The sequence below is a fragment of the Podarcis melisellensis genome (assembly GCF_964234715.1).
Source record: "Podarcis melisellensis genome assembly, chromosome: 6".
NCBI classification, from domain to species: Eukaryota; Metazoa; Chordata; class Lepidosauria; order Squamata; family Lacertidae; genus Podarcis; species Podarcis melisellensis.
The window spans coordinates 19,183,735-19,209,386 of NC_138538.1; the positions used below are offsets into that span (position 1 = coordinate 19,183,735).

The 25,652-nt window shown below is 45.5% G+C and overlaps 1 protein-coding gene across 1 annotated transcript in view; it reads left to right on the plus strand.

Moving 5' to 3' along the window:
* The first annotated feature begins 16,517 nt into the window (after positions 1-16,517).
* Positions 16,518-25,652, plus strand: part of LOC309372976 (opsin-5-like) — a 67,923-nt gene continuing 58,788 nt past the window's right edge. Inside the window, exon 1 of the mRNA XM_081917100.1 lies at positions 16,518-16,877. The gene's annotated coding sequence lies outside the window, so the exon portion shown is untranslated. The remainder of the gene's footprint in view (positions 16,878-25,652) is intronic.

Consider the following 25,652-nt stretch of genomic DNA (forward strand, 5'->3'; position numbering starts at 1 on the left):
CCTGCTTGAATCCTGGCCAATGTTATTGTTTTAATAATTCCCACATCCATCCTTAGCATCATATTGCCCTATCATTATTTAATAGGGGATAATAAATATGGGCAATTAGAGAGATGCAAGACAAACGGAGAAATTTCAGGAGTGGGAGGGAGAGAACACAATAAGGTGACTAACAGTCCCCTTACCTTTAGACTTAACTGTTTAAAAGGTTGTAGGATAGAATGAAGAAAAACAAGACACTGGCTCGTGGAGCACCTGTGTTTATAAGATGGATTTTGTGGCTCAGATACGTCTGTAAATATGAACAAAAGAAGAGCCATGCTAGGTCAGGCAAATGACTCACCTAGTGCAGTATCCTGTTTTTACATGGTATGAGAAACTCCCAAGCAGAATATGAGGGCAACAGCCCTCATGATTCCCCATAACTGGTATTCAGAGTCAAACTGCATCTGACAATAGAGGTAGAACCTATCCATTGATAGAATCATTCTCCATCAATTTGTCTAGTCCTCTTTTAATGCCATCCATTCTTCCAACCATCAGTTTCACCAGATGTTCCCTCTGTGAACATCCTTGATGCTAACAGGGTCTTCCCCTTGTATCCCCAAGGCCTATTTCCAAATGCACTGTGGGAGGTTGCCTGCAGGGGGCGCTGCAGGTTAGGAATAATTGAAAATGGCCTCAATCCTTTCTCTGAGCAGTAGCCTGCACTTTCACTAACAGAAGGACTCCTTCCATTTACGGAAGAATAGCATTGCTGAATTCAGCCCACAACTCTATTCTGGGGGGCGGGAAATATGCAAATTCAGCTGATGAAGTTTGCCTGCTAGGAATCTAGGAAGAACTTTGCTCAATATACAGGCAGGTAGCTGTGTTGGTCTGCCGGAGTTGAAACAAAATAAAATAAAATTCCTTCCAGTAGCACCTTAGAGACCAACTAAGTTTGCTATTGGTATGAGCTTTCGTGTGCATGCACACTTCTTCAGATACACTGAAACAGAATTCACCAGACCCTTATAGATAGTGAGAGGGTGGGGAGGGGTATTACTCAGAAGAGTGGTGGGAGTGGGTGATTGGCTGATAGTAAACCTGTTGACGACTGTTAATGATTACACTTGGTCTTACAGGAAACAGCAAGGGGTGAGATGGCTAAAAATAGCTTTATCATGTATAATGAGATAAGAATCCAATGTCTCTCCATGGTTTTAAGTTTGGTAAAAAGTAAAGGGACCCCTGACGATTAGGTCCAGTCATGACCAACTCTGGGGTTGTGCACTCATCTCGCTCTATAGGCCGAGGGAGCCGGCGTTTGTCCGCAGACAGCTTCCGGGTCATGTGGCCAGCATGACTAAGCCGCTTCTGGCAAACCAGAGCAGCACATGGAAACGCCGTTTACCTTCCCGCTTTTGAACTGCTAGGTTGGCAGGAGCAGGGACCGAACAACGGGAGCTCACCCCGTCGCAGGGATTCAAACCATCGACCTTCTGATCGGCAAGTCCTAGGCTCTAGGCTCTGTGTTTTAACCCACAGTGCCACCCACGTCCATTTAAGTTTGGTAATAAGTTGCAATTCAGCAACTTCTCCTTCCAGTCTGTATATTTGCTCAATATACAGCACAGGAGATATGCTATCCCCAAAACTGGAGAAAAGGTTATTATGACAGTGCAACGTTCGTGAGTTACACTGAACAGCTCTGCTGTACTGATATTAGCCCTGTTTCATGGGCTTCATTTGATACAGGAAAATCCCCCCTGTGGCAAAGCTTAGAACAGGATGAGGATACATTTTCCAATATTATAATCTTATATTCTATATATAAACATTTATTGGTTTTTCCATTAGTCAAGGCCAAAGAAGAAGAAGAAGAAGGGGGGGAAGAAGCAATTTTTGCCTAACATAAAATTGGCACAACAGATGGTATAATATACCATATTTTTCCGTGTACAAGACGCCCCCATGTATAAGATGACCCCTATTTTTTGAGCCCAAAATTAAGAAATAAATAATTGCAACATTCCGTGTATAAGATGACCCCCAATTTCAAACTTTAAAAAATGGGGGGGGGATAGTCTTATACACAGTAACATTTCAATAATACAGCTCAATTATTAAGCCCAATAGACATAAAAAAGCCTAAGATAGTTCAACATATATTTAGATACTCAAATAGCCCAGCCGTTGAGAAGAATGGGACGCAGGAGGCCATCTGAAGCTGCCTCCTTTGTTAACATATCTTTAAAAATACAGAGCAATATGAAAAGTATCAAATTTGGTCACACCCTGAATGGCTTCTGAGGGGAAAAAGTATTTGATCCCCTGCTAAATTTGCCCGTTTGCCCTCTAACGAAGAAATGACCAGTCCATAAACCTACCATTAAAATTATGGACTGGTCATTTCTTTGTCAGAGGGCAAATGGGCAAATTTAGCAGGGGATCAAATACTCCCCCCCCCCTGACTATAATATTCTAATTACAGTTCATTTCTTCTGTGCTGACTTGATAACATAGGATGTCAGGTGATTGACTAGAAGGGATGGGTGAATACGTCCGTCTCAGTTCCTCCTGGTTTCTCATTTTTCCAGCCTTAGGTTTGGTTCTCACCATTTCTATAACAATTTGAATTATTGTTATTGTTGTTGTTGTTATTAAAGTCCTCATGAAAATTCACTAGCCTTTCACTGCAAAGTTCACCAAATATACACCAAATATGCACGTAACTTTTCCCAATACACATTTTTGCAAGGCTATTTCCCCTCATATAATATGTCTTCATATGATAATTTAATTGTTTTATTCTTTTTGTGAACTGCTTTGAGGGGTTTTTTTAATAAATAAAAAATACACATTGGAAAATAAATACATTAAATAAATATGCCCCCCCCAAAAAAAATTATATGCATTTATATTCACACTTTGCTGTAGTATATGAATTTTGGTATGCATTTATTGGCTGGAAAACACCACTGCAAAATTTGGAGAAGTGCAAATTTAGGGGGAAGTCTGTGCTTTGGTTTGCATATTGTTTCAGAAAGTATAAATTAGGTAAGTTCACCTTTAAGTGCAAACTGAATCAAATCTTTCCTCCATCCCTGTTGACATCCCAGCTGTCAAGAATGACCTGGGAAGGGTGGGTGGGCCAATTCTGGATCTGAGAAAGATTCCCTGCTCCTGCTCTACTTGAAGGTGTATTCTACCTGAAGAGCATGTTGCAAGTGCCGCAGCAGAGACCATTCTGGGTGCAGCTAAGGGTTAACTCTGTTGAAGTCAACTAGCCAAGATGGGGGAGAGGTGGGTGCTGTTGCTTAGTGACCAAGCAGAGCAGAATGTTGTTGGCTGAGGCAGGATGTACCCTGATTGGCTCTGTATCACTGAAGAAGTGTTCCTCTGCATTTTTGGTTGCCTCCTGGCTATGTACAAGGCCTAAAGTAAGTAAGACCAACCCTCCTTGTTCCCTGCTTCTCTGATTATACACTCTTTTTGTTCCGTTTTCTCAGTTGAGGTCCAGTGTAAATATAAAGAACTGTGAAAAGGGAGACTGGGTTGCAGAGTCTGGAAGTTGCCCATCAACAGAACATCTAGATTCTATACAGTAGTGCTGAGCAGGTATGCAGCCTCTAGTCACGCTATCCATTCTTAAGGAAATCAGCCCTGAGTGCTCACTGGAAGGACAGATCGTGAAGCTGAGGCTCCAATACTTTGGCCACCTCATGAGAAGAGAAGACTCCCTGGAAAAGACCCTGATGTTGGGAAAGATGGAGGGCACAAGGCGAAGGGGACTACAGAGGACGAGATGGTTGGACAGTGTTCTTGAAGCTACCAGCATGAGTTTGACCAAACTGTGGGAGGCAGTGGAAGACAGGAGTGCCTGTTGTGCTCTGGTCCATGGGGTCATGAAGAGTCGGACACGACTAAAGGACTAAACAACAACAACAAATTGTTTCAAAATTTGCATCTATCTATCTATCATCTATCACGACACACATAGGGGCAGATGGGGCCCAGCAACCCCAGAAAGTAGCCAATCTAGAAGGAGGAAAACTGTGATCCAAAATCTCCACTGCCTTCAGAAGGCTAAGGTGTAAACCTATGTAAATCTGGAGTCCCTAAGATGACGCCTCATATACATCCTTCTAGCAACTATTGTAGCCAAGCTGGTGCCAAACGTATTGCTCTGATTCCCTTTGGACCACATCGGTGATGCCAAGAGGGGGGGTTTGTCATCTGGGCAGTCCAGGACCTCCATACACACTGCCCAGGCTTGCGCCCCAGGGAGGTCACTTCAGTGCTGCTAACACAGCGGTTCGACTTTTTGACTTCACCCCTAGAGGTGCACTCCATTGTCTCTCAAGACAGAAGGATACCACCACCACCAACACACTTTCTTCGTCTTCTTCTTTTTGCAGTTCTGTGTTTTCTTTTTGTTCTCCTTTTTGGCAATGTGCAAGCGATCTCCCTATTAAGTATACGTAAGATCCTGCTCTGAAATACATACGCAGTTACAAAAGCAACAGCAATTAAACTGCTGCAAGCAATCTATACAAATGAAGGTCTAAATTGCATTGATTTCTCATAAAATTAATAAAAGGCAACCCTGCTCTTTGAAATGACTCAGTCTCTCCAATGTATTCATTCAATTATCTGTGCCATTTCTGCAGTTCTCCAGGACTCAGCCAACCATTGTTTTAAAGCCGGAGGATCTTTACCGCACACTATTATTCGCTACTAATAGTTCCAAGGTGATAATAATAATAATAATAATAACCCATAACAAATCATGATGCTCTTACAACTGCTAAACATGCAATGGTTCATAAGGACCTGCGTTTCTGAGCATTAGACTAAAACAATACAAAATCCTTCTTTGTGTTACGTGCCTATCCTAAGTTTGTCTACCCAACGTTGCTTCCATTCCTTGGTTTAAACAAGGGTTTCCCAAACTTGAGTCTCCAGCTGGTTTGGGACTACGATTCCCATCATCCCTAACCACTGGTCCCGCTAGGTAGGCAACTTCAAACAGTCATGGCTTCCCCCAAGGAATCCTGGGAACTGTTAAGGGTGCTTAACAGAGCTGCAATCCCAGAGCTACTATTCCCAGAGTTCCCTGGGAAGAGGGATTGACAGTTAAACTGCCCTGAAAATGGCTGCCAGCATGACCAATGATCAGGCATGATGTAGTCCAGCAAGGTCTCCCACCTGTTCCCTACATAAAGGATAATATTTTGCCACCTTGAGAAATCCATTTATGTACAACTCTTGTAGGTTGATGTGGAATATAGGAACATAGGAAGTTGCCTTATACTGAGTCGGACAATGTATCTATCTAGCCCAGAACGGCATACACTGATTGTGGCAGCATCTCTTTGGTATTTCAGGCAGGGTTCTCTCCCAGCCCTACCTGGAGAAGCTGAGGATTGACCCCGGGACCTTCTGCATTCAAAGCAGATGCTCTCCCACTGAGCCAAGGCCCTTCCCTGTTCTTGTGCACCTAGTTGCAAACCCCCCTCTGCACCCTTCAAGCACAACCAGCGTATGGTAGAATCTAGGAAGCAAAGCTCATTCCCCACCGTGAAGAGAGGGATGGCAGATGTGCATCAACTGGCCTTCTCTATAACTCTTGGGAATTATCCGAATTATCCTAATTCTGTAACCAATAAAGTTGTGGCCTTTTTTCAGCCCATTAACCTACATTCTGGGACGCGGGTGGCGCTGTGGGTTAAACCACAGAGCCTAGGACTTGCCGATCAGAAGGTCAGCGGTTCGAATCCCCGCGACAGGGTGAGCTCCCGTTGCTCAGTCCCTGCTCCTGCCACCCTAGCAGTTTGAAAGCACACAGTACAAGTAGATAAATAGGTACCGCTCCAGCGGGAAGATTAATGGCGTTTCCGTGCGCGGCTCTGGTTCGCCAGAAGCGGCTTAGTCATGCTGGCCACACGACCCAGAAGCTGTATGCCGGCTCCCTCAGCCAATAAAGCGAGGTGAGTGCCACAACCCCAGAGTCAGTCCCGACTGGACCTAATGGTAAGGGGTTCCTTTACCTAACCTAGATTCTGGTGTCAATTGTCTTTATTCTACAATGGGGGAAGTTTCAGGACCCTGCCACGCAAATAGCCACACCTGACCACAAACTGACTTGCCCAATGCACTGCCCCAGTTTGTATTAAAGGTTAGGGAGAAGCCAGCTATTTCATCTCAGAGGAGGATACCAGTGGGTGCAAACAAAATTAAAATCAATGCACCTTTTCTCTAAGGGGTGGGAAAGGTGAAGCCATTCAGAATTCCCATCTTCCTTTTGATCCTCTGAAAGAAAAATGCTTAAGGAGAGGTATCGACTGCCCTCTCAGCTGATCTTCCTCAGCGTTGCAAAGGTCTACGCTTACAAAGCCACCAGAGACACTGGAATCGTGTGCACCTTTAGCTCCTGGAAGTCAGAACTACAGAATACATTTTCTTTCATGGTGTCTCTAGTGTGCTAGCTGGTAATTGCCTAAAGGGGCTCCACTTTCTCATTCCTTATTGCTTGGCTCATCATTTTTCCAAAATAAATTCTTCTTATACAAAAAAATGTATATTGGTCTTCTCCCCCCCCCCCAAGGAGTTCATCAAAGCACCAGACAAAATATAAAACCAAACAAAAAGTTAAAAATAACAATAACAAAGTGTCTTGCAGCAACCTTAAAGACTGGCCCATTTATTATGGCATCAACATCCATAGACTTCTTCATTTGCATGAACTGAAACCTTTGTTGACAGGTAGATAAAGGAGAAAAGGTGGGAGCTGAGTGGCAAGGACATGCAAAAGATTACAGTCAGTGATGACTGGAGCTCAAATGTATGTTAAATGGCCACACTTTTACAGTATCAGATTGATGAAAGCATTGTACGCTGCCTTGGGTTACATGACAGGAGCAAGGTGGGATATTTGTGTAAATACATAAATATATCAATAGTCTGGTGGAGAGATTTCATTGTCTAGAGCACTGTGGGAGGTCATTCTGGGGACTGTAAGGAGAGAATTTGCCTCCTCTTCCAGTCGCAGCACCCGCTGAGCAGGACTCCACACAGGAGATGCTCTTGCTGGTGGGAATGAAATCTGGATTCAACCTATAATTTCTTGCTGAATGAAGAATTCTAACACAGGTTGCAGTTTCTACCCAAATCCTTAATGCTCAAATCAGTGTGGTACACAGGCAAAACAAGGGTGAAAGGCACAGCCAGAGCAATGCATGGCTAAATAAGTTAAGATGTTGATTCAACAGTTGACTCGGATTCCTATTAAAAAGGAGTGGGGTTGGGTATGATCTTAGCACAACAAATGGGATGCACCTTTGGACTAGGTAAACCCAGTGGGTGGGGCCTAGGCTGTCTGTTCATGCTGGACTTGGCATCTCTGTTTCCTAGGTGATGGAGGAGGAGGAGGAGGAGGAGGAGGAGGAGGAGAAGAAGAAGAAGAAGAAGAAGAAGAAGAAGAAGAAGAAGAAGAAGAAGAGGGGGAGGAGGAGGAGGAGTTTGGATTTGATATCCCGCTACCTGAAGGATATCACTACCTGAAGGAGTCTCAAAGCGGCTAACATTCTCCTTTCCCTTCCTCCCCCACAACAAACACTCTGTGAGGTGAGTGGGGTTGAGAGACTTCAGAGAAGTGTGACTAGCCCAAGGTCACCCAGCAGCTGCATGTGGAGGAGTGGAGACGCGAACCCGGTTCACCAGATTACGAGTCTACTGCTCTTAACCACTACATCACACTGGCTCTCAGGAGACAGCACCAGCTCAGAACCAGACCTGGTACCTGAAGCCTCTTCTGTAGCAGATGCTGGCAAGAGGGGAATATCTGGTGATGCAGAAGGTGGGTGGATGTGGACTCGCACAGTGACTAGGTCGCTCCTTGGGATCTGATTCACCACCCGCTGCATCCTTTTCAGACAGCCCTGACACTTACCATCCCAATCTACTGGATCCCACCAGGCTCCAACTCTTCAAGCTTCTCCCATCCATTGTCCTAATCCAACCAGCCCCTCCAGGGCATCTCCACAGAACCAACAATGAAATTCAGTAGGTTCTTCTGATACATGAACCTGCTGTCCAGGAGAAGAATTGCATTTCCCTGATATATTACCGACTGAGCCCTTGGAAATTGCAATATCCCTGCTACAAAAGCTTAATCTGGAGGGAAGGTATGCTGACTATGCACAGTAAATGGGAAACTCACAAAACTGGGCTGCTCAGAAATGCCCTGAGTTTTGCCCACATTAAACATCCACAAGTATCTCTATTACATGGCAGGAAAAGAACACATGCCGTGATTAATGGTTCGCTTCTAAAATACATTGGAAGAACAAGTTCAATTAGAAGAAAACAATTTCTTCTGTCTGGTACCAAATTAAACACACGCTCATGAAAGGGATCAAATTGTAAAATTTCAATGCCGCAGTAATCTCTGCCTCTTGCAACCCCTTTTGCATTCCAACAGCTTGGAGGGTGCAATGCTATATTAGAGTTTTGTATTGGGTGATGGGCTGTAAGATTGGGCAGAAGTGCTGCTATGCCAATGGAATGCCAGGTACTTTGCCACCATGGAAAATACAGTGGCTTGCTGCTGCTGCTCTAGCTTCCAGGCTGGTGGATCACTGTTGCTTCCTGGGAAGGGCAAGGTAGCAGGAAGCTTGATGTATCAGCAGGTTGACAAGCCCCATCTGCCCCTCACTTCCCTCTACAGTTTGGGTTTCCCAAACTGGGGTCTCCAGCTGTTTTGGGACTGCAATTCCCATCATCCCAGACCACTGGTCCTGCTAGCTAGGGATGGTATGAGTTGTAGTCCCAAAACAGCAAGAGACTCAAGTTTGGAAAACTTTGCTCTACAGCACGTGCAGAAACTGCCTTCTTGGCCGTGGGACCCACTCTTGGTCATGACCTGCTTAATCTGCTGGGGCCTGTCTTCACATGCAGGGGAAGTCTCATGGAGGGCTTGAGACCCATTGTAGAGGCTGTTCCTGGGGTGTGGCCTCTGTCTCATGCTGACAGCTTCTAGGAGCCACAGGTAGGAGCTGAATGCAATTCTGGGCTGCATCAATAGGAGTATAGCATCTAGATCAAGGGAAGTAATAGTGCCACTGTATTCTGCTCTGGTCAGACCTCACCTGGAGTACTGTGTCCAGTTCTGGGCACCACAGTTCAAGAAGGACACTGACAAACTGGAACGTGTCCAGAGGAGGGCAACCAAAATGGTCAAAGGCCTGGAAACGATGCCCTATGAGGAACGGCTAAGGGAGCTGGGCATGCTTAGCCTGGAGAAGAGGAAGTTAAGGGGTGATATGATAGCCATGTTCAAATATATAAAAGGATGTCACATAGAGGAGGGAGAAAGGTTTTTTCTGCTGCTCCAGAGAAGCGGACACGGAGCAATGGTTCCAAACTACAAGAAAGAAGATTCCACCTAAACATTAGGAAGAACTTCCTGACAGTAAGAGCTGTTCGACAGTGGAATTTGCTGCCAAGGAGTGTGGTGGAGTCTCCTTCTTTGGAGGTCTTTAAGCAGAGGCTTGACAACCATATGTCAGGAGTGCTCTGATGGTGTTTCCTGCTTGGCAGGGGGTTGGACTTGATGGCCCTTGTGGTCTCTTCCAACTCTATGATTCTATTCTATGAGTGAAAGGAGGGCAGTGGAACCAAAGGTAGGCAAACTACCCCTCCCCTAAAATCCCATACACTCCATGTCCTTATGTAAGGGGAAAGTAATGGAGTCTATTCAGACCAAACTCATTCTCAGGTGTGTGGAAAGCACAGTATGTAGTCTAAAGGGTTAATATAATGTTTGCATTGAGAGGGTATGGAGCTATGTGTGTTCCTATCTGGAAGAGGAACTATCTGGAACCTGCTTGGTGAGTCTTCTGTTTTAGATTTTTCTGCTTGACAGCAGCTGGCAGTTTACATTACTGGAGGTGTGGTGCGAAACTGCAACTTAATCTGCCCCATTGCCCCATTGTCTATTGTCTTTGTAACATTTCCAACAGGCTGCAATTGTTTTCTGTGAAAGGGGTATTATTCATCCCATGACTTATAGCCAAAACGCAATGCTTAATCCTTGTGTTTTCTTAGGAACTCAAAGAAGCCCTTAAAAGCCTGTAAGACAACTGAGGCCCTACCTCTCTGCCATTTACAGACAGCAACAAACAAGATGACCTGAATCTGCTTCTGAAAGCTGGTAGACACAAAACCTTAACCGAGCATTAGACCTGGGAGTCATGGCAGAACTTTCTCCCCCACAGGCAATGCCAACAGTGAATACATGGAAGCTTACTTCTGAGCACACATGTATAAGATTGCACAGCATGTCTTCCCTTGGTTTACTTTAGCAGATGCCATACATATCCATGCCTATTTAAACTGCAAGTAGCTTTTTCAAAAAAGTCAACATCTGTGTGTGTGTGTGTGTGTGTGTAAGCCAGTCTTCTTACATTTCGCTGGCAGCCAAATAAAACATTTTCATGTGTAGGGAATGAACAATAGATGCATAAGTGACTGTCGTGACTAGAGACTTGCCAAGCCAGGCAGAGCCAACGACTGATTTGATTTAATAAACACAAACAGGGCCAGATTTCAGTGGAGACTTGCAATGGCCTTCTGCATTGTCTGAGAACAGCCCATCACTAACGCTCCTCACATAGCCTGTCTCCCTGCAGGAGAGGGACCAGCGAAAAAGAGGTAACTGCATTCCCATCATGAATGTTTTATTATTCCTTCTTTTCCTATCTGACATTCATTTTACAGAAACAGAGTGCAAGGACCTGCAGCCTGCAACAGAGGAAGCAGTTTCCATCAGGGATGGGGAACTTGTAGATCTCCAGATATTCTGGGACTCCAAATCCCATCAGGCGCAAGGTCAGCATGGTCAAGCATCAGGGATGGTTGGAGTTGCAGTTCATCAACATCTGAGGGGGTTGCATGGAAAGCCCTTAACAAATGTGGCTATTTAGTTGAAAGGTTGAGGTGGCATTTCCCTTTACATGAGGGCGAATAATACCTGAAATATGTGCATTAGCCATAGCTCCTGGCCTCCATAGCAAAAAGGGTCTGTCTGGCCGTCCGTCTGTCTGTCTGTCTAGACCAGGAGAGCTTAACCACAGTAGTTCAGGCAATGGAGATCTCAAGACCAGATTACTGCAATGCATTCTATGGGGGCTTCCCTTGCACTTGACCCAGAAAGCTAGTACTGCAATTCTACAGACATCTGCACTGGTGGCCCACTTGTTACAGAGCCACTTGGGGTGGGGGAAACAGGCCTATTGCTGTGACAACACCTACACTTTGGAACTCCCTGCTGATTGACACCAGGCACGTGACTACGCTGTACTCTTTTCATTGCCTGCTTAAAACATTTTTGTTTAGGCAGGGCTATCCAGAATTATAGAAAGTGATGTATTTTCAGCTCTTTTTAGTCTACTGTTAATGTTAATTATTTCCATAATGTTTTTACTACATATTTTTTGCTCTTTATTGGTAATTATAGAAATATGATAAATAATACTAATATTATTGTGTTTGTTTGTTACTAACTATATTATGTATTGTTGTGTTTTTATATTGCAAAATGTCTTGTGATCCTCAGATGAAAGGCAGCATATAAATTTAATTAACAACAGCAGCAACAACAACAACAACAACAACAACAACAACAACATAATAATAATAATAATAATAATAATAATAATAATAATAATAATTTTGATATTTCTTGTAAACTGCTTAAAGGCTTTAAGGTGTGTGTTTGTGTGTATGCTGCCACAAGCTTAATACCTTGTTTGATTACTGGTCTTTATTTTATTTCCTTACGTAGAATGTGTACAAGTGTTTTAATCTGTGCTTAGTTTATTGCTGATTTAAATTATTACAGTACTTAAATGTTTTCAATTGCTGTTCTAACAGTTTTTACTGATAGTTTTATTATTTTTCTCTTTTTGCAAACTACAGTCAAGTGGCATATACATTTTATGAAGAAAGTAAATGAATAAAAAATTTGTTTGCATTTTGATATCCTACAGGTCAGACTAGATATGATGATGTTGTTGATGATGATGATAACTTTATTAATTATACCCTGCCCATCTGCCTGGGTTTCCCCAGCCACTCTGGGCAGCTCCCATCAGAGGACTAAAAACAGAATAAAACTTCAAACATTAAAAACTTCCCTAAACAGGCCAGCCTTCAGATGTCTTCTAAAAGTCAGATAGTTGTTTATTTCCTTGACATCTTATGGTAGGGCATTCCACAGGGCAGGCACCACCACTGAGAAGGCCCTGCCTGGTTCCCTGTAACCTCACTTCTCCCAGTGAGGGAACCGCAAGAAGGCCCTCGGCGCTGGACCTCAGTGTCCAGGCTGAAATATGGATGATTTGTTTGTTTGATAAGAAATTGGTGGATTGGGACCACAGTTGGGGAGGGAGAGGAAAATAGACTCTCTGCTCCAGCTGCATTCCCATTTCAGGTGCTTCCCCCATCCCTATGCTAACATATGGCTGCTACTGTACTAACAATAAAAAAGAAAGAAAATGAAAGAAAATCGAGCAGAATTGCAAGTGGTGCAATTATTGTCATACCTAGCCTGGCCCCCCAAAGCCCCACAAGTTGATTCAGAGATGCATAGCATGGGTGATTATGGAATCCCTGGTCACGGCATCCCTGCAAAGAGTACCACTTGCACAGCAGGACTTCACCTTCGTTTCTTTCCTGCAACCCTTCCCGGAGCAGATGGGGGGGGTGCCAATCAACCTGGCAGAACTGCAAGCGCCTTTCCACTCATGCAAGATATCCCTGGATCCAAGCCATTATTCCTGTTTTGTGGAGAGTGCTCAGACCAGCAGCATCTTCCATACACCTGTTTATTCGTGGCAAAGAAGTATGGGATAGCTACATTTATTAATGAATCGGTTGATCAATTTATACTCCACCTTTCCGGGGGGTGGGGGGAGTCTTAAGATAGTTCACAACATCCCTACTCAACAGGGGCTGGGAACATCCCAAGGGCCACAGTCTTTTCTGGGGAGCCTCCTGGGGGCCGCACACCAGAGGCAAAAGTGGGCCGTGCATTACATGTGAATTTTACCTTTGTGCAGTAGACAGGTTTCTGCACACACTAAGACACCCCTCTCTAGCCTCTATTCAGGCAAGCAAGAAGCACTTTCTAGCCAGGCAAAAGCACTGGTGGCCTGGAAGTCCTGGAGAGAGTCCTGGGGGCCAGATCAGAGAGGCCTAGGGGGCCATGTTTGCTCCACATGCCCCAGGCTCCCTGTTGCTATTAAGCAGTAAAGCATTTTTACAAATCGGCACACTAAAATTTAAGCAGCATAAAACAGAGAAACCCAACAATCCATAAAGTCATAAGCTGTGACAGTGGCAGAGGAAATCCCAACGACGACTGCAACTAGCACCTCATCACAGTAGCATGAAACCATCTCAGCTGACTGTTGAAGCCAATTTCGTTTTCTCAGCGCGTCAGGTTCGGAGGGGAAATGGAGCAGTGCTACTGAAGTTAGTGCCGGAGTACAATTAGGCGCAGCATAAAAATCACCGAGAAAGCTTATACAAAAGTAATGGTAGGGGGACCATCTACTGGTGTGGAATATTGAGTTCATGTAGAACTGCCTGTTAAACTTCTTCCTTTTAAATGAGGACTCTTAAGGCAGTGCGGTGTAGTGGTTAGAGTGTCAGGCTAGGACATGGGAGACTAGGTTTCAACCCCCCAGTCAGCTGCGAAGCTCACTGACCTCGGGCCAGTCACTGCCTCCCAGCCTGGCCTACTGCACAGGATTGTTGTGGGGATTAAATGAAGAGGGGGAGAACCAGGTATACTATCTTGAGTTCCTTGGAGAAAAAGATGGGATATAAATGCAAATAATAATAATAATAATGCTCTAATGCAGAGGTTCCAAACTGACCCTAATTGGGTGATAAGAGCATTCTACATGGTGCAGAAGTATGAGATGTGTGACTCTCCCCGACCCCAAGTCAGAAAGTGAAATAGAGAATTGGGGAAGCTTTATTATATCTTAAATGAGCAATCTTGGAGCTGCTTGAAAAGCTTGCTTTGTAAAAAAAACCCCTCCCCACCGCTATCCCTAAGCCCAGATCTGTGGGAGCTCGTAGCTGTGGTTATTCATTGGTAAGGAAATGGTACTCTGTGTATGCTTCATGGCATAAAGTAGACTAGGCTCTACAGAAACATCTCTGGGGGGGGGGGGGATCTGGCAACAAATCTCAATAGTAAAACTGGGGAAAAAAATAATGATTGCTTATATTTTAGCCTTAATGTTCCTTATAACTGGTTGCCTCTGACCAATAAACACATTGTTAATATGTTGCCTGACTTATGCAACTGTACTGGGCACCTAATTAATTTTCTGTTAGCATCCCTGATGTTTAGTAATTCAGAGGTAGACTTGTACAGTTGAGGCGGGTCCATTTGAGCTATGGGGGGGATTGCCCCACCAACCTCAGCCTGCTCTTAGCCACCTCCCCCCACCTCCCTGCCACTTACTTAATACTTCTTCTTAGTCTCTGTGTCACCCCTTTTAGAACTTAGCAGGAAAGACAGGAGGGGAACCCAAGTTAGTTGGCTGTGCCTGTCACCCACTGTGCCTCTCCCTGCCTTCCACTCTTCACGTCCCAAAGGACACCAGCCATCACCGGATGGATTTAAAAGGTGCCCCTGTTCAGGGTCCCCAAAATCCAGGAGGCTGCAAATGTTGATGGACTCTCAAGTATCACCAATGATCAGGGATGATGGGAGCTGTCATCTAGGAATATCTGGAGGACCACTGGCTCTGCTATCCTTACCCAAAAATCATTTTTAATACAAGTACTCACAAAAAGTGCTTCCAATATTGCCTGGGGAGATTGACAATGCCTCACGTCTAAAAATAAATAACGAAATTGTGTTCTTTCTCCATAACTATGAGTTGCTTGCATTACAATGGATAAAGTTATTCACCTATAACATTCAATGAATGTCAGTTGATTAGTTAATTGATCAAAAGCTTGTTCTGCTGTGTGGGATCCCTAAGTCATGCCTTGATAGCACCACTGTATGTGCCTTCAATGTTCATCTCGGTGGTTTAAAAAATATTTGCTTTTAACCTTTTTCCTCCTCAAAATCTGCACTACAGGGAATTGGCCAGCCTTGCAAAGCTGTTGCAAAAAAAAAAAAACAAAAACCCTACATAATTTGTGTGAAGTATTTCCTGCTTTTAGGAGAATCACTGCACCCACTAAACACTGTCTGCCTGTGCCCCATTGTGATCTTGTCAATCCAGTTGCATGCCATCTGCCCACATGCTCACAGACTCCTTTCAAACAGGAGATTTGAAGGGAAATAGACCTTTGCTAAACTGTTGCTCTGGGTTAAATTTTATTTGTTGATTACATGGTCATCCCACCCTTTCCTTCTAGGAACTCAGAAGTGTGTGTTATCTTCTCCCTCCCTATTTTATCCTCACATCAACCCTGCGGGGTAGGTTAAGCTGAAAGATAGTGACTGGCCTATGATCACCCAGTGACTGAGTGGGGATTTAAACCCTGGTCTCCACAGCCTCAGTTTGTCACTTTAACCACTGTGCCATCTAGGCTTAGAAGACAATTTTGACTATTGTGCCTTCACTTGCAGGAGTCTGGGACCCATCAAAAACCTTCCCTGAAGCTCTGCGCTTGGTACACAGTCAACGCTGCATCACAGACAGTAGGCAGCAGGACAGATACAGTGCAGGTTAATTTATGGAAAAAACCCAAACCTCTGCTAAAAAGTCACACAATTACGGTGGATTAATTGTGCAACTCTTTAGCCAATTAATGATTCAATCCGCATCCATCTTCATTCGAGTAACTCAAAGTTCCGACAGCCACAGAGTTTTGGCCTCTTGCAGCAAAGAGAACGACAGAGTGCCTTGGCACCTTTTAAGACCAACCCATTTATTGTGGCAGAAACTCCCATGGACTCAAAGCCACTTCTTCAGTTACATAAAGGAGGCAATCATAAGGTGGGGGCAAATGGCAAGGAGCTGCAAAAATGACAGTCAGAAATCTTAGCTGTACATCTGTTGGCTTGGCACAGCTTTATAACCTTTCACAGATTGGTGGTATTTGTTGAGATGATTGTATGAACACACAGTAGCCGGGCAGGGAACTACTGAGGAAGCAAGAAACAGTGTCGATAGCCCAGATCTCCTGGTATTAGGAAGCCAATCAACACATGAGGAGTGCAATTTTTCAAGAAGAATCCTTTCTCTCATTAAACCCACAAGTGATGGCATTGAAGTTCTCGGTGCCTTGTAATGGAGATGTTTCCCAAGCGCTGCACGTCCCAGCTGTCCCCCTCTCTTCTCCCCATCCCATCCCACCCCGCCTGCCCCCACCCCCGTGGCGGGCCGGCCCTCCTTCTCCCCCCTCTCTCCCCCACCCTCTGCGCCTCGTCCCTCCCCCTCGTGGTCCCGGCACTCACCCGCGGCTCTCCGTGGGTGGCAGGCAGAGGAAGGGCTGCGTGCGACTCCGCTCCTACATCAGACACACAGTCCGGCGCCGCAGTGGTGGCGGCAGCAGCAGCAGCCAGCCAGCCAGCCAGCCAGCTAACCTTGCCCTGCTAGCCAGCAAGGTGCGAGCGCGCTGTCGAGGAGCGCTGTCCGCCCCCTGTTGGTGCTGAACAGCCCCTGAGCGCTCCTCTCCGCGCTCTCCTTGCCCAGCCGCGAGGTAAGGGAGGGCGGCGGCAGGAGGGCGCTGCCATGGGCGCCGCGGCAGCTCTCCAAAGTTTGCCGGTGCACAGGACGGAGCCCAGCTGAAAGAGGAAGCGCCCGGGAGTCCCCCTGCCGACACGCTGCACGCCTCTCCGCGCGGAGAAGGTAAGGGGAAACGGGCTCGCCCGGTCCTGCCTGAGCTTGGGAGGGTGAGGAAAGGGAAGTCGAGGCAAAGTCGTGCCGACGCCCACGGGCTCCTGACACGCGCGGGTAGAGGGGTGCCTTGACCTCCAGTCCACACGAAAGCGCCAGGGGGCGGCGGGGAGAGAGACTCGGCAGCGCTGTCGTATTGCAAATCACTTGCCCCGAGTTACTTCCTGGGTTATTCGCTCTGATGGAGTCATGGGGGGGGGGGTGTCGTCGTCTTCTTTGCAACCCGCTTCAATGCATGTTGAGGGTGGAAAAGAGGGATTTCCGATCCGCAGGGATGGCCCGCCATACAGAGGCAGGATGAGTAGTAGCTTCTCATCCGGATTAATAAATGCTGGGTATGAAGGGGCAAGGTTCTGTGTGCTATTACCTCGGGTAATGTTCCACCGCACCGTTTGGATATTAGATGGGGGGGGGAGAGAGAGACTGTGTACTGGGATAGGGGGCAAGTGGGATAGAAACACCCTGGCAAAGCAGAGATTGTGTGTTTGTAACTACCCCCAATACTTTTTTCTTTTTAAATCCACCACTACCTCCAGAGTAGGTATGGTAACTAGTCCTCAAGACTAAGGGCTATATCCACAGCTATGGAAGAGCCATAGCTCAGTGGCAGTGCACCTGCCATGCATGCAGAAGGTTCCAGGTTCTGTCCCTGGCATCTCTAGGTAGGGCTGCGAATGTCCCCTGCCTGAAACTCTGGAGAGCAACTGCCAGTCAGAGTAGTGCAATACTGAGCTAGATGAATGAATGACTCAGTTTAATCAGGGATTGTGTCTTTGTGTGTGTGGCAACTTCACAACAACTGAGGATGGCTCAGTTGGTAAAGCATGAGACACATAATCTCAGGGTTGCGAAGTTGAGCCCCACATTGGGGAAAATATTTCTACATTTCAGGGGGCTGGACTTGATGACCCTCCTGGTCCCTTCCAACTCTGTGATTCTGTGAAGATCATTACATTACAATTGTGTGTGTGTGTGTGTGTGTGTGTGAGAGAGAGAGAGAGAGAGAGAGAGAGAAAGAAAGAAAGAAAGAAAGAAAGAAAGAAAGAAAGAAAGAAAGAAAGAAAGAAAGAAAGAGAGAGAATTTGCAGAGCAGTTGCTGTGCTAGAGATTCCTCTGCTCCCCCAGTTAGAAGATTTGTGTGAGTTGGGGATCTTTCCAGACACATCACAGAATCAGGTAGGATAATACTCTGGATGGTAGTGGCTGTGTGCTATGCAGCATCACCAGCCAAGGGATGTGATATCAAAAGCCAGTGTGGTGTAATGGTTAGAGTGCTGGGACTATGGCTCAGGAACCCCAGGTTCAAATCCCTGCACAGCCGTGAATGAACCTCACTGGGTGACTTTGGGCCAATCAGTAACTCTCAGCCTAACCCCCCTCACAAGGAGTAGAGGGAAAAGCCACGTGTGCTCTTTGGAGAAAGCACAGGCTGTAAATGTAATACAATAAATAGATACATAAAAATAAGTACTGCCCTCCATCCAAGGAATATGCATTTCACCTCACTATTTTAAAAGCAGAAGCTGAAAGCTAAACTGTGCTGGAGGAGTATGCATATAAGTTTTCTGTCCTGTGAAGGAACATGTCTTGGACTGTAGACATGTTCACATGTTGCACTGAACACAGGTACAAGCTGCAGGTACACGGGTTTGTTTGAAAGTGCACACTTGTTGATTTGTACAGCTCAGGTGCACAGAGGAACAAAGGAAGCGGCCAGCTTCTGTGCCTGATGTTGGTCTTTCAAGCTCAGGGTTGTCTGCAACACTGGCAGCCGCTCCCCAGGGTCTCAGTCTCTCCCAGCCCTGCCTGGAAATGCCCCAGGGATTTACCAGGAACCTTCTGCATGCAAAGCAGGAGCTCCCTGGCTGAGCTATGGCCCTCCTCTTCCCCCCCAAAAAACACCCAGATTGCAGATTCATTGAATGTTATAGGTGAATAACTCTACAAGTGTGCAGCTAAACTCTTTGTGTGCACAGGTGCACTCCTGTAATGTGCAAACACTCGATCTGAAATTCTCATATGCATTTGTGAGCTGGAGGAGAGGGAATACCAAACAGTAGGTGTTGTGTGATTCCTGCTCAGAGATCATGGCTGTGTGTACAGGCTTTCTTCCAAAGCCTGCAAGATATTTCTTTAGAAAAGGATTTGCATGATACAGTATTCCTTCCAAAATAAGCAGGCTAGGAGGAGAAGTAGTGTGTGTGTGTGTGTGTGTGTGTGTGTGTGTGTGTGTGTGTAAGAGCTCCTCCCTCTCTCAAATATATGCCCATACACAAACACACCAGAGCAAATAATGTTGTCCTTAGTGCCAAGCGTAAAGGTTAGATTTCCTCCAACGGGAGGTGTGTATACATTTCTTTGTACCATCTCAGCTCCCCAGATCAGAAGCTATGCATCAACATGAGCTGCATGTGTGCGAGACCCAGCCAGAATTGGGAGCTTAGTATCACCCTCAGTCCAACAACAGAGTATGTTCTAACAGCCTTTTACAAAGGTAGAAAGACATCTCCAAGGCCGGAGTGTGTGGTGAGAGAGATCTTTTCTCTATAAAGCATTCCTCCCAATCTTTCCTATAAGAAGTTCAAGGTGGCGCACCTGATTCTCTCACCTCTGTTTTATCCCCACAACAACCTTGTGAGGTAGGTTAAGCTGAGAAATACTGACTGGTCCAGGAACACCCAATGAGCTTCATGGCTGCATGGGGAATTGAACCCGAGTCTCTGTTGTCCTAGTCCAATACTCTAACCCAGGAGTGGCTAACCTGTGGTCCTTCGGATGTTGTTGGACTCAAACCCTTATCAACCCCAGCCAGGGATAATCAGGGGTGCTGAGAGTTGCAGAACAGCAACATCTGTGTGGCCACAGGTTTCATCCCTGCTCTCTCCATCGCACCAAACTGGACCTCAAGAATACACTTCCTGTGTATGCATGGGAGAGCCAGACAACAGCTCTTGTGACTGGTCACAACCACACCATACATTCAAAGCACATCTCTCCCCACCCCAAGCATCCTGGGATCTGTTGTTTGCCAAGAGTGCTGGAGATGCTAGCTTAAAAAACTACGTTTCCCAGGATTCTTTGGTAGGGGGTGTACTTTAACTGTACAGTTTGGCTGTGACCGGTGTGTCTCTGAAACCCATATAAGAGTCTGTGACCCACAAGTCTTCTCCTAAACCCTTCTGCCTAGGAATCGAGAGGGAAACACATTGAGAGGGTTGTGTTTCTGTACAAGAACAACCTCCCCCCTGCCACAGGAACTGTGTGGGAGAAGGGGTTGGGGGGGAATGCATAAGACTAGGAAATCTTAGCCCAAAGGCAAGAAATGGAGATGGAAAAATGGTCTCCCCTGGGAAGGTACATAGGAAGCCGTCTGGTATACTAAGCCAGGCTGTTAGTCCATCAAGCGCAATATTGTCTACAGTGACAGACAGGGAGCCTCCAGAGTTTCCCGGGCTTACCTGGCGATGCTGAGGACTGACCTTCTGCATGCAAAGGATGTTCTCCACTTTTGAGTTGCAAATCCTCCCTGCTGTGACTGTGTATCAGAAAGACCCTTCATAACATTGCTATTATGTTCGATACACCCCCTCAGAGAAGGAGCTATAAGTGGGAGAAATCTCAGAGCAAAGACTGAGTGGGTGGCATGTGTGTGCGATTTCGGGGTACACAGATATGCCTTTGTGTGCACACGTACGTTCCTCAGACAGACACTTCCTTTTTTCTTTGCAAGAGCAAAGGCTGTGTGTCAGAGAAACTCTTGCCCTCCACCCCGCTCCGTTCTTTTATTTCCTCATGCGACAGAGACACAGAAGAGGCATACTCAGGGCCAGTTCTGACGCAATGATTTGGAGGAATATATATTGAAAACGTCATGGCGGGATGGAAAATCTACATAGGGTTCTGCAGGGATATGTCAGCAAAATCTTCAGGTTTTGCACTGTGGGCTTAAGAGTTTGCTACTATGCCCCAATACATAATCAGTGTTCAAAGGGGAAATATGTTGTATTCTGAGAGAGAGAATGAGAATGAGCAAGTTACTCCAGTGGGAGTTACAGTAGGAATAGTGATCGTGGAATCATAGAACTGGAAAAGATCCTTGAGATCATTCAATCCGCACCCTTGTCCAATGCAGGTCTTACTCTAGGACATCTGACTACATGGGGGAGGGAGGTAATGATCAGTGATAAGTTTTGAGGGAGACATAAATCAAGTGCTTCTTTCAAAACAGGCCCATTCCTTGTTCATTATCTGCTACATCCAAGTCAGACGTAGACCCAAAGTTCAGAATCATTGGACCTTTCTGTCAGTTTGTTTGTGCTGCTGTTATGACCGCTCAGATTTGGGCTGTGCCTGTGTTTTCTAGGGATGGAAACTGATAAAAGGATCGCTTATTCTTCTGTCTTTCAAATGATCAATCAATTCATGAACTGGCTTACATTTCATTCAGTTTGCATATCCTTAAATCAGGGCTTGGGGCCCTGTTGTTGGACTCCGAGTTCCCATCAGCCTCAGCCAGCATGCCTAATGGCCAGCGATGATGGGAAGTTAAATTCCCCATCCCTGCCCTGAACCTTCAGTATAGCTCAATATAGTTCAAATTGTCTGAGATACCTGCAATTTTAATGAGAAGAAGTTACCACTCTTTGCTAGAAGGGAAACTTCTAAATATTACCTTTTTCATTCCCTTTTCATTTTCCCATTACCAACAGTCGCCCCCACCCCAACCCCAGAACTTGTGAATCTTTAATCCGAGTAGCATTTTGCCTCACTGAATGAAATTTGTTCCCCCCAATTAATCTGGTGAATGTAGCATAGGACGGTGGTTATAGAGTGCTGGGTTTTGACTGAGGAGAGCTGGGTTCAAATTCTTGGCCAGCTATGAAGCTCACTGTGTGACCTTGGACTGGTCAGATAGCCTCAGCTTCACCGGATTGCTGTGAGAGTAAAATGTAAGCCTCCCCAAGATGTTGGCAGGAGGAAAAATATATTAAAAATGTGATGCTGATTGGAATCAGCTGACGAAAGCTTCCAGACCTAGCATTTTCTTCCCACACTATTCTTCCTTCCTAGAACTCGGGTGACCTCTTTACAGCAAGATCTACCATACAGCTTATATTTTTGTGAGCGAAGCATTCTTCTTTTGTGGGTGGAATATGCACGTATAGCCATTACGTTTGTGTTCAGGTTGTTTAGTGCTGTGGGTCTATTGTAGACGGACTTTATTGATGGGAGAAAGCACTCTAGAGAATAGCTGTCATTAGCTGAGCAGGTGGATTCACTTGAGAAGAAGTGACTGACGTAGAAATTGCTTGTCGTTATGTCGACACATAGTGCAGATTCCCTCTTCTTATGAGCACATGAACCTGCCTCTTACTGAATCAGACCTCTGGTCCATTTGGGCTGGCAGTGACTTTCTATACAGGTCTCACGCAAGGGTCTTTTCTAGCCTTGCTAAAGAAGCTGGGAAATGGATGTAGGCTGTTTTGCATGCGAGAGCCGTGCTCTCCCACTGAACTATGGCCTCTTTCCCCTGCCTAAGGGCATTCTATCACTCTCCATTAAATATAGAACTTCATATTTATCAGTGACACCCTTTCCCCCCACCCCCTTCAGAAATACTAGACATTCAAAGCAGCAGAAGCTAAGATGAAAATCTGCCATGTTTCAAAGCTGAACGGCATTCTTCAGATCTCACATCTTGCTGGTTGAAATCCAAACTTGGGGTAAAAAAATTGTGCAAATTTAAGTTCAGAGACAGCTTGGCTGAAAAGGCAGAATCCGGCAATTTCACAGAATGGCATCTCAAAGTCCATGGTGCTCTGCACCTTGTCTGTGTTGAATTCCAAGACGCAGATTTGGAGAGTCAAATAGAAACCCAGAAGACATAGCCTCTCCAGCATAGGAGTTGCAGTTGCAGCTTCTTGAAAAACTTCAAGTTTTTTTTTAAAGTCACATTTAAACTTTTTTTAAAAGTGGGTAAGATGTGTATCTGTATCTTTTTCTGCAACCGGCTTGAGCAATGGAGCTTAAATCAAATCCAGCAGCAGATTTGTACATCTACAGAGTCCATGGATAAACAGTTTTATTTTTTGCTTAAAATGGGAACAGTTTCACGCTAGGGAAGAAAGGTCAAAATGAGTTTACCCTTGGAGGCATAGGGCATTAAAGGTGTATGTGTGTGTGTGCTTGCAAGCTTCCAAATGTACAGTATGCATTTTATATTTCCAAAAGGCACCCCTGATACTGAAGCATTGGCATGAGGAGCAGTACTGCATACTGTCTCTGTAATGAGCTGGCACACTGCACAGAAGGTCTTATTGCAGTGGTGGGCAAGAAAATGCCATTAAAAGCTTAGAACCGATGAGAGCGGTACGAAGACGGCCCAGAGACTGATTTCCTCCTCAAATTGGTGAGCAGGCCCCATGGTGTAGCAGCTACCAGAGCATGGAGAGATAGCTTGCGCATGGCATTTGTATCCACCCTTCCTCCAAAGAGCTGAGGCCAGCCCCTCTAATTTACATGCAACCATCATTTAAAAATCAAATAAAAACAACTTGAAGGTCCCAGGCCACAGAGAAGTTAGGCTGGCCTCAACTAGAGCCAGGGCTTTTTCGGCTGTGGCTCCGATCTGGTGGAACGCTCTGTCACTAGAGACTAGGGCCCTGTGGGACTTGACATCTTTCCGCAGGGCCTGCAAGACAGAGCTGTTCCACCAGGCCTTTGGCCAGGGCACAGCCTGACTCCCTCCCTCGGCAATCTTCGTGGAGCTCTGGCACAATGGTTGCCAGTGGCTTGATTTGAATCAATTTTATAATGAATGATTTTAGAGTGTTGTTTGTACTGTACTTTTGTACTGTTTTATTTTTGTTAGCCGCCCTGAGCCCGGCTTTGGCTGGGGAGGGCGGGATATAAATAAAATTTATTATTATTTATTATTATTTTGTCCTCACAACAACCCTGTGAGGTAGGCTAGGCTGAGCAAGTGTGTACTCTCCCAAGTCCATGACTGGAGATTTGAATGTGAGTCAAGTTCAATTTGAACTGGCTATCTTTTGAAGCAAAGCAGTCCGGAAACAAATGAGAAAGGAACCTAGGGTGGCAAACACTTCTGTGATAAAACAAACACACACACACCCCAAATTAAAAAATGCAAACAAAAAAAAATACTTAGAACTGCTTAAAGCATTCTTTAAAAAAACAAGGAAGCATCTAGAACAAACTCAAGAGCAGGTATGGCCAAATCATGGGCTTCCTCCAAATGTCAGTGCTACTCAGAGCAGAACTGTTGAAACGAAAGGACCTAAGTGAGTCATGTCCATTAACTTCAGTGGGTCTACTCTGAGTAGGGCGAACACTGGATACAGCCCTCTGTGTCTGGGCAGGCTACATGTATTACTCAATTCACTTCAAAATGGAGGGCTGTAGTTATGCCAAGTTTGCCCCCCCCCCATTCTCCCCTTGCTCTGAGTGGCAAGTCATGCCCTTGTATGCACATTATATGTTTATTTCAGAAGGTGGCTTTAGACAGTTACCTTTTAACTCTTCCCCTCCCCCAAATTGCCGTAAGGGGACTTGGCCAGGCTCACAAAGCTATTGCAAAAAATTCCCTACATAGAATTGGAAGGGACCCTGAGGAATCACCTAGCCCACCCCCACCCCCTTGCAATGCAGAAATCTCAACACACAGCCTCCCATTCAATTTTAAACCGTACTAAGTCCTGCTTAACTTTGCAAATGTGCTAGTAATTTTATTGCTACACCACTAGGGGGGACATAATTTGCATGAAGTACTTAGGAAAATAATTGCACTCATATTAAGGGTTGCCTGCCTGTGGCCTCATTGTGATCTTGTAAATCCAGTTGGTTCTATGTGCTAGAACTCAGCCCTTCTGATGTTTTGGGACTACAACTCCTATCATCCCTAGCTAAGAGGACCAATGATCAGAGATGATGGGAGCTGTAGTCCCAAAACATCTGGAGGGCCGAGTTTGCCTATGCCTGTAGTTGCACATATTATCACAGACTCCTTTCAAAGAGGCGAATGAAGGGAAATGTCACCATAGCTCTGGGATGAATTTTATTTATGTCATACCTTTTCACCCCACCTTTTCCTCCAAGGAGCTCAGGGCACTGTGCATGGTCCTTTTCCATTCCCATGATATCTTCAGCACGATCCTGTAAGGTAGGTTAAGCATACAGATAGTGTCTGGCCTAAGAGCTCACCCGAGTGGGGATTTGAACCCTGGTTTCCACAGCCCCCCCCCCCGTCTGATGCTTCAGACACCCTGGCTTGGAAGACAATTGTGACTATTGCGCGAGACTGTGGGATCCACCAAGAACCTCCCTCAGAAGCTCTGCGCTTGGTACACAGGCAATGCTGTATCACATCGCAGCAGCAGCAGCAGAACCGTGCCGTGCTATTTATGGAAGAAAATAAACCCATGGCATTTGGATCTATCTGCTTCAATGGCGTCAGGAGGCACATTGACCTAAGACCTCATGACCATATCCTCTGTTCCCATTACTTCATGCTAACATCAAGGTCAGGTTTCTCCAAAGGGCTGTGCCCCATTTTATTTCTCAGGGCAGATTTCTGCAGGAGTTGAATCTGAAGGTGGGATGAGCTCTTTAAAACAACAACAAACAACAACAGCCCCCCCACCCTCAAAAGCAAAACCCTGTGGCATCTGCTATATTAAAATAAAATAATATATTTAAAAAAAACCA